The sequence below is a fragment of the Zootoca vivipara genome, chromosome 4 (genome assembly GCF_963506605.1).
Source record: "Zootoca vivipara chromosome 4, rZooViv1.1, whole genome shotgun sequence".
Classification (NCBI taxonomy): domain Eukaryota; kingdom Metazoa; phylum Chordata; class Lepidosauria; order Squamata; family Lacertidae; genus Zootoca; species Zootoca vivipara.
In genome coordinates this window covers 29,868,902-29,875,293 of record NC_083279.1, presented here as the reverse complement: position 1 = coordinate 29,875,293, position 6,392 = coordinate 29,868,902, and the positions used below count along the sequence as shown (strand labels likewise).

At 46.1% G+C, this 6,392-nt stretch overlaps 1 protein-coding gene across 6 annotated transcripts in view; it reads left to right on the top strand.

The window, feature by feature from the left end:
- The first annotated feature begins 328 nt into the window (after positions 1 to 328).
- The window catches only part of UBE3A (ubiquitin protein ligase E3A), a 33,922-nt gene continuing 27,858 nt past the window's right edge, over positions 329 to 6,392 (top strand). For 2 of the 6 annotated variants that reach the window (XM_060273455.1, XM_035114768.2), the window contains exon 1: positions 330 to 838. The gene's annotated coding sequence lies outside the window, so the exon portion shown is untranslated. The other 4 variants (XM_035114765.2, XM_035114766.2, XM_060273453.1 and 1 more) reach the window with 4 other exon arrangements.

Sequence of the window (6,392 nt, the reverse complement as noted above, 5' to 3'; positions counted from 1 at the left end):
CTGGCTCCCCACTGCCAGACCCCTCACTCCACCTCGCCTGCCTCCGCCCCACGGGCACGGAGCTGCCCTGCCGCTCAAAAGCAGACGAGAAACCTGGGCATGGCAAGGACAAGGCAGAAAAGGCTACGCGGTGGCGAAGCCGATGCCTCTCCTGACATGGCTACTGGCGGGGAAGGCCCCTCCCCTCCCCAGCCTCCCTCTTTCTATGGTCCGGGGCCCTTGCAGAGCGGCCGAGCACGCCAGAGAAACAGAGGCACAGAGAGAGAGCGCCGAGCAGCGCTGCCCCGCACGCGGTGCATGCTGGGCCACCCCCTCCCTCCCCGCCAGTCCTCCGAAGCTGCGCCGCGCTTGACACCCGTGCCTCTGGTCTTTTCTTCCCCCTCCCCCCTTCTTCTTTTCCCACTCCTCCCTGCCCCTGCCCGGCCGCTCTTTCTCTTTCTCTCTCTCTCTCGTCATTCCCGCCCTCCCAACATGGTGGTGCTGGGCTCCGGGTGACCCCGAGAGGGGGGAGAAGGCGGAGGCGCAGCGCGGAGGCCCCTGCTCAGCCATCGCCAACCATCTCGACAGCCGCGCGCACGCCTAGAGCGCCTAGGCGGCCTTCCCCTTTCCCCACCCCAACCCTCACTCAGCTCTCAGGCAGGCCTAGCCAGGCCGTGCCGGGCCTAGCGCCTTCCCCTTCCTTCACAGCCCTCAGCGGTGGCGGCGGCTGCTACCACCACCCTGCGCGCTCCGGCACAGCGGCCTAGGCTAGGCGGCGGCGGCGTCTCGCTGTCAGGGGCAGCCCGGCCTGCTTGCAAGCGGCGCCTGCTGGGCCCAAGGCGGGAAGTGGCAGCACCAGGTGAGTATCAGGGGGAAGGAAGGGCGGCCTCTCCCCGCCCCGGGCACTTGGTTCCCCTTCGCAGCCCCCCGTGTGTGGGAGGGGGGTCGTGGGTTTGAGGAGGCCGACCCTTCCCTTCCCCGGCCGCACTTTCCGCCCTTGTGCGGGAAGCGAGGGAGGAGAGGCGGACGAGGAAGCGCCGTTCACAGCTTCTCCAAGGGCTGCTTCTTAATTTTATGTGTGTTTTTTTCTGCAACAGTGCGAGGAGAGGCAGTGGGTTTGTTTGGGGCGGGGAGGGAATTGCAAAAGTGCCGGGTGCTCCGTGTCTGCAGCCCCTGGGCGCGCGTATCGGAAGCTGGGCCTGGCTGCGCACGCTCACCCGCCCCAGACAAAACATGCTTATCAAGGCCTTAAGACGGGAAAGTTGCCTCTTCGAGTGGGGCCAAAGGTCTGATAAGCCCACAGCCTTGTTCCCCCAGCAGTGCACTAGGCTATTATATTATATACATATATTAATATATGATGTTATTTAGGTGGGATGTCTATTATTCCATTGCTGCTGTTGGCCTGATCTAACCTGCTTTTTCCTTTGTTCATCCTCCTGCGAGCAGGCTTCCGACAAACGTTTGCATGCAATATTTGTCCCTGAGAGTTAGGAGCGGGACTCCTGGTCCACGTGGGTAGCATGTCTGTTGGTCTTGTGTTTGTGTGTAGTTGCCATCGAGCTGAATTTTGTGGTGGCTATTGTGTAGCTTGATGGTTTCCGAGTGGAATTAGAAATCAGAAATGTGCACACTTTCCCCACAAGGTTTTGTTTCGTTTTTTAAATTGGGTGACTAGAAGCCACAATTCCCTCCCTTAGTTTAATCGGATAATTGATGCTGTCCTTTCACCTCTTCATCGCTACTTACTATCCTAGGCTTGATGCAGGTGCCTAAACTGAAATTGGTGTAAAACGTTGTAGCTGTTCCTCATGTAGCATTATAAACAAATATTCCATAACAAATGTTTACATTTAACTATGTTTTTTAAAGAAATTGCAAACTCTGGGCAGATTTGTTTGGATTCAAATTTGGGCTTCTGCAGTGGCAGTTCTGTTACTTCTGAAAATTTCCCAGTTAGAAAGCTGGACCTTAGCTCAGGTAACCTCTATGCAAGGCAGTATATATGGTCAGTAAAGGGACTTGTTTTCCGTGTTCTGTAGAAACGACCATCAGAAGTAAGAGGATGACTGACTTTTAAAATACATCTCTTCTAAACATGTGGAAAATGTGAACACAATTTTAGAGCATGTTCAAGCATCGCAAAATCAACCTCGGATTAACTCCAGCACCACTTTGCTGCTGTGTGCTAGATGAGTCCTTGGGAGCCTCCAGTCAATGGATCTGATAGGCCCACTGAGCCTCAAAATGTTGGCCCACCAAGCTATTTTTGGTGAACCACCTTTCCCATGTCTGACTTATAGATTCTTTCTTTGCAGTTCTGGCCACAGCTGCTTCTTCCTTTGCAGCTGCAGCTTGAATTCAGTCTGAAGCAGGAAGAATTGGGAGCACAAGAGTATGCACCATTTTCTCCTTTGCAGCTGTGGATTGAAGGTACAATTAGCTGGCTGACAGGTGGGCAGTCCCGCCCACTTGTCAAAGTGGCTCATGAAGGGCTGGATATGTATGCATCCAGCTGTCTGATCCAGTTGCATGCCCCTGTGCTAGTTTTTTAAAAGTCCAAATTCACTTAAGTAAAACTCTACAAGTTGGGTTGACAAACAAGTCTGACAGGGAAATAAACCCATACTAGATATTTATTCGACTGAAGGAAGTAGAAAAAGTACACCAAGCTGGTGCTAATAATGTATGTAAGATGTTATAGTTAACTTAAAGCTAAAGAAATTTTCTGTTCACAGTTTTTATACCATGAATGTGTCACAGGTGTGGATTTTAGTGGCAGTGTTTGCTGAATCTGATGACTGCAACCCCTAAAGATAGTCCAGGGTTTTTGATTAAGGGACGGAAACTCTTTCAGCCAGATCTATGCCACTTCTTTTCCTTCAGCTGTCTCAGTGTAGGCACGCAAATCTCAACTAATGGGATATTCTTGGGAGGTTGAGGGTAATGAATGTGCACTCTTTGTTGAATAGCTCTGGGAGGGAACGTGTGGCTTGCATCCGTCCCGTCCCTAGTATTCTTCACTAAAGATAGAATCTCCACTACCATCATTGGATGTTGTAATTTAGCTTGGATGACCCCTCCATTGCAGCAAAAAGGATTAACTGTATGATCAGGAGGGGTTCTGAAGTAGGAGGGAGTTAAAAATAAGCCTGGTCCATAGTCCATTTGGTGACCAGTTTTCATCTTGTATGTATTGCCCTGATTCTGGCAGACTTCAAAATAGTAATACCTAAGTGTTAAAGCAGAGAACACTTGCTAAAGTGAGAGCAGTTTTCTCCAGCAAAGGAGATATGTGTGCATAAGTGAATCCAAGTACTTGTTGAAAGTATAAAATGCATGGGATATGTATTCTGATTCAGGGGTCGCTACTACATGCGACACAAGCCAACTAGAGGTGGATTGGGGACGTAATATTCACATTTCAAAATACTTAAGGCAATATATATTATATTTGTGGGTGTTATTCTAAGCACAGCAACTATAAAGGAAATGGTTCTACAGTCTGATCCACATGTTAGAAAAAATATCTAGTGCAACTAGTTCCTTTGCTGTGAAAGAGCCCTAAATGTCTTTTCAGATGCCTTTGCTGTAAGGCTTTTCTCCATTCCCATCATATCTCTCCCCTCCTTTTTATTGTTGGCTCATCATCCCTGCCTTGATGGGAGCTTACGTTAAGCAACAACTTGAGGGCTAAATGTTCCCGACTCTTGATATACGAGATAGAGCCGTACATGAGCATGAGATGATCAGTGATCTGAAGTGGGGAGCTTCTGTGAATAGAGGATACCTGCTGCTTTGGATCATCCTGCTCTCACACATGTAGGGTCCCAAACTGTGTACAAATGATATATACACCCCCTTCTTGTGTGTGTGATTTACATACTGTATTAAGCAATCAAAACACCTGAAAAGGGCTTATCACAGTCAAACTCTGTTAAACTTTCCTGACTGGGGCTGTGATCTCACATAACATCAAACCACGGTTTGCTCAACAAGCAACAAATTTTCTAGCAGATGAGTGAACAAGCCATGGCTTCTTTCTCCATAACTTGGTTTGTTTTCCAGCTGTTCTTGCCACGTGCCTTTGTTGCTTGGCAAGCAGCTAGTTAAGGTAGCCAAACAAATCATGGTTAAGCAAATCTGTTGGGCTTTGAGAGGATGACAAACCATAGTTAAAACAAGCCATAGGCATGGGCTGGTTTCACATAATAAAACAAAACCTTAGTTAGAATAAACAAACAATGGTGTAGCATTATGTGTGAACTAGGCTGTTATTGGAAGCAGCAGAAATGTAAACACATGGTTTTGTTTTATTTATAGAAAAATTGAGATTGGTACAAAATGTTAGACAATTCTGAACTCCTGTGTTTCCTTAATAAGTTTGTGTGACATAGGGTTTAATTGTTTTCTCTGCTTGTTTTTTTAAAAAAAATAGTTGGATTTTAACTTTATTTTCAGGGGTGAGGTATCCAGTATGCCATTTTTATTTAGAAAAGTTTATCTGCTTTTATCTTAGACGTAAAGCAGTTTAGAGTAAATATGCAGGATAATGCAAATAATATTTCTGTTGTAAATTAAGCTCTTCAGTCTCTTCCTGGTGTTTTGTGTATCTTCATGCAGTTTTGCCCGCAAATGTGCTATCTGCTTCATTTGCTGATGTTTGAGTGTTCTAGTAGGCAGTTACCAACTAGAATGAATGTTCTGCTAATAGGAAAGCCTAACCTGCTTCACAGGGTTATTGTGGGGGTTAAATAAGAAAGGAGAGAACAATGTACACCAACTTGAGCTCCTTGGAGAAAAAAGTGAGATATATGGTAAATTCAGTCAATAAATAAAGACCCTGATTCAGCTCTGCTTGTGGACGGTGTTGGAAACTCGGATATATAAGCCAAATGGCTCCTTAAACCAGGGGTACACTTGCCAAAACGGTATGTGTAGTTGCCATTTGGGGGGCCAGCCACTCAAAAGTCGTATTTTTAAATACGACTTTTTGGTTCCTGAAATTTGTTCTGATTGTATAGATAAAATGTCATGGATAGAATTCTACAAGGATGTGTTGTTTGTGAAAGCGGACCAGATCCAAAATCTCTCTGGCCTGTCCTCAGATGTCTATACAGTGGAACCTCGGTTTACACCTACCTCCATTTACAAAAACATCCGTTTACGAATGCCGCAGACCCGAAAGTGTTTACATCTGGGTTCCGCGGCGTCGGATGCGCAGATGCGATCTGCGCAGCGCGTGCGTGCGCTGAAGCGCTCTATCAGTGCTTCACGCATGCGCAGAAGCATGCCTTCGGCAAGCTAATGCCTCGGCGAGCGAACGCAATCCGTTCAGCAAGCAAACGCCTCCGCGGAACGGATTGCGTTCGCAAACCGAGGTACCACTGTAATCAATTTAATTCTAAACTGAACAGTTCCCCTATTACTCTCCCTTCTCTTCTGCTTACCACCAGGAGAAATCTCCTGTGCAGTGGACATGGTAGTTTGTGGGATGTCCTTCCCTTAGACATGTGGTTGGTGCCAATAACTAGTCAAAACATGCCTATTTGCCCAGGTGTTTAAGGGTTTTTTTATTCCTGATTAATCAACTTGCTGGCTTTCCTCCTGTCTGAATTTTATTACTCTTATGCTTTATTTCTAAAGTTTGTAAAACTGCAACTTATTCTTCCAGGTAGCTTTCAGGTATAATACTTCAGGGTTGCAGTGGGATCATTGAAGAGTTAAATCTAATCCCTCATTGACAATATTTTTCCTAAACCGTGCTGTATACCAATTGGCTAATGTAGTTGCTTAGTCGTATTTGCTGTAAATGAATAGAGCACTATATGAAAGGTTAAACTTTGTATCCAGGTTGCTTCTTTCTGTTTTACTTCCACTCCTTCTCTAGTATTGCCTAACTATTGCCTTGTGAACCCCAGAAACATAAAGCAGCGTACTCTTTTTAGAATTGTAATCTTCCCTGGGGTCTTCTGATGAAGCCTTGGATACACATTTTCTCAATAAATATGGACATTTTGGCCCATATGTCTTTGGCCACATTTGCACATCAGGCTAAACCACGAAATGCAAACCTAAAGCAAGCCCAACCAATCCTTAGATGCTCATGTCCTGTCCTCTCATGCATCTGGAAGGAGAAGCTTTTACCTTCATTTTCCCTTAAGCTGTGCTTGTCATTTTGTCTGAACCTGGGATCATATTTTATCACTAACTGTGGTCATTTTCTATATAAGCTGACTTAATAACCGATGGTTTGAAATTGGCTTACTTTGAAACTGACCATAGTTGGTGTTAAACCACAACCCTGGGTTAAACAGAATGACAAGTAGCGTTTCATAGAAACTGAAAGTAAATGCCTCTGAAGTTGTTGTTCTGGTTACACAGGGGAGCGTGGGAGAACCACGTGATTTCAA